Source organism: Gossypium hirsutum, chromosome D08 (genome assembly GCF_007990345.1).
Source record: "Gossypium hirsutum isolate 1008001.06 chromosome D08, Gossypium_hirsutum_v2.1, whole genome shotgun sequence".
Classification (NCBI taxonomy): domain Eukaryota; kingdom Viridiplantae; phylum Streptophyta; class Magnoliopsida; order Malvales; family Malvaceae; genus Gossypium; species Gossypium hirsutum.
Window position 1 is genome coordinate 45,686,189 of NC_053444.1, and position 3,092 is coordinate 45,689,280.

General features: G+C 32.2%; 1 pseudogene; it reads right to left on the reverse strand.

Annotated features, from left to right (window-relative positions):
• Positions 1-803: 803 nt before the first annotated feature.
• On the reverse strand, positions 804-2,820 carry LOC121220113 (uncharacterized; annotated as a pseudogene).
• Positions 2,821-3,092: the final 272 nt, after the last annotated feature.

The window sequence follows — 3,092 nt, forward strand, 5'->3', positions numbered from 1 at the left end:
TTCTTGGAAAATTGAATTCGCAAGATGAGCTTGATTACCGAAAAATCACATGGCAACCAATTCTATCAAATTGTTTTTATTTTAGACAAACATATGTAAAAATTAAATCATTTAAACTATTCAATTGGTTTATCACTTGAAAATTAAAAATATATATAATCTAAAAAATAAAAAAAATTATATATTAAAAAATCAAAGTTATGATGTGATATAATCTTAAAGTGTCACATTATCACACTTTAATAAAATCCACGTTCAAGGATTAAGTTGAAAAAATGTCTAAGTTTAAGGACTAAATATTATTTTATTCCTAAAAAATAATTATAGATGCCTAGGGGGCATTTGGTGATTCTAATAGGATGTGATACCTTAAAATATTATTGGTGGAATTTTTTTTTTATAACATTAAAAACTGTTGACTAGAATTATGAGAAGCGTAGGCTAATAGGTTGACTAAACATTTTCTGGGCAACATGATGATAATTTACACAGTTACACTTCTTAATTAAAGTTAATGTTCATGTATTTTAATAGATATTTGTATTAAATATGTAATAATAATATTTTAATTGATGATATTTCAGATTCTGATTTTAATTTATTTTATTATTTACATGTAATATATAAATTTAAATTTCGAATATATACATTTCTAAAACATAATGTAAGTTAAGAAAATACAAATTTTTATTAATCCATTCTTTAAAATTAATCTGGATTCGAATAGTTGTTGTACTATTAATTGCATTTTGGCTTTATATAAAAAATGAAAGAAGACTTACTCGGTTTAAAGATAACCTAAATCAAAATAAAGAGAATTTCTTTTATTACTTTCCAAAGATCATTTTGGCTTATCATTCTTTTCCTACTTTCCAAGAAAGATGAAGGGAATCACTTTCCAGTAGAATTATTGCTTTAGTTCAAATAGTGAACTTAACAAATGATGAAGCCAAATTGGAAATTTTTGGAGCAAAACCAAATAATTTGAGAGTATAGGTATGTGGTTTACAAACTCGATTACTAAAGCTCAACAATGGCCTTGCACATTCAAATTTCTACTCTATGAAATACAGCAGTCAAGCATATTCACAAAAGGTAAAGATAAATCTATTCAATCAAGATAAACTTTAATATCAATTCCATTATCAAAGAGGGATTGAACCACAGCTCTGATTTCTCCCTGGGAGTATAAGAAGCTGTATACACATCGCCTTCTCTCGCTCTCTCGGCCAATATCCTCCCAATCGCCAAGCAAGCCGGAATGTCCGATCTGGATCTCAGTACTGCTTTAGTGTCCTTTGAGTTTGTGCCTGCAACTGCAACTTGTTTACATGTCACCCTATGTGTAACCGAAGCAGAAACAAAGCGCTTCGAGATGAAGACATCGAGTGTAAACGGTTCCATGTAGGCTTCAGTTCGTTGTTTGAATGAGACATGCTTGTTCGGATTCTTCGACTTCTTTTCTTTCTGATAAGTGTACGGCCTGCTATTATCATCGTCAAGAAAATCCTCTACCCCAAAAAAACTTCTCTGTGAGCAATGAACCTGTACATGAGAAAATGTTGTATAAAGTTTGCAACTCTGAACTTTACAAGCTGCTAATGAAGCAACACTTTGGCACCGGCTGGCATTGCGCCTTAGCCTCAAACTTCGAAAGTGCCTCGAACCCAAATTAAAGTTCTCTTTAATGAAGAAAATCCATCAGTTGTGCCTTCTCTCATGGTGCTACTTCCCTATTGGTTACTGTTATACCCATTCTTATACACTACCATCAAGTCACCCGTTATATAGCAAGGCATTGTGAGCCAGGCCAATGGCCCCCTCCTCCATCCCAAAGGCCCCATGACATATTTCTACTAGTTCTCCGAACCGCCTATTGTGAGAACCATCCGATTCTAGCACCCAAACTTTTGTATTGTAACAGTTACCAAGCAGTATTTAGCCTTAATTCAGTTAAAATTCACAGCTTTATTTCTTTCATGCTTCGTATACATAAAGGACTTGACAAAGCAAGTTGCAAAGTAAGATTTTTATTTTTCACGTTTCAACGTACTTTTGTTTCTTGAAATATCAAACAATGAAAACAATCTCTGGACACCAACGGTTAATGGGTTTGGATTTGATTTGAAAATTCTCGAAGGAGGACGAATTGGGTATTTCCACAAAAACTGAAACAAAATTTAAAAGAATAGAAAGTTACCTGTCGAGAATGAAAAGAACAGGTGGGCACGTACATGCAAGGCAAAATAAGTTTATCTCCAGAATCTGAAACTACCCTTTTCCTCAAATTCCATATTACTTGCTTCAACATCTCACAGACAACACCCTGAAAACCAGAAACAAAATGTAAAACATACATATAACACTTCGCAGAGCGTATAAAGAAGCATTATATCGAACAGTTAACGTGCATTGTTAAACAAAGACTATTGCCAAATGTGATCCAAAAATGAAAAATTATAGTTGATTTTGAAGTAAAATTGATATGTTTTTTGGTGGAATAAATGAAAGTGAGATCAAGAAGAGTTTGGGAATGTGTAGAGCCGGTCAAGCCCAGTGAACAAACTTCAATGAAAAAGAAAAATAAAGAATTATTAAAAAAATTAAGGTAAATTCTTCTTCATCGTAAATGTAAATTTCATCAGGAAAAATGGAAATTACGCAGAAAAAGAATAAAATTTAACTAATGAGGAGAAAAAAGAGTAAAGAGAGAGAGCTGTTTGGATTCTGAAACAATGCTTGTCAGCAGTTTTGCGCAGTCAAAGGCTTTCGATGTCTCCACTCCACAGGTGATCTCCGATTGGATTTTGTGCAAATCGTAGCCGTACACGATGTTACTATTTTCCTTTTATATTAAAAAAAAGAGATAATATCACATTTGCCACTTGAATTTTTCTAAAATGTCTAATGTGATATTTGAACTATTAATATTGTTTTATTATGGTACCTAATATTAACACCGTTTGTAAGTAACTAAATTTGCTAACGAAAATTCGACATGTAAATTCTCTTTTTCCAAATTATCAAGGCTAGACTCATTGATGGTTTTAACACCAAGCACCATAATGAAACGCATATTAATAGTTTAAATA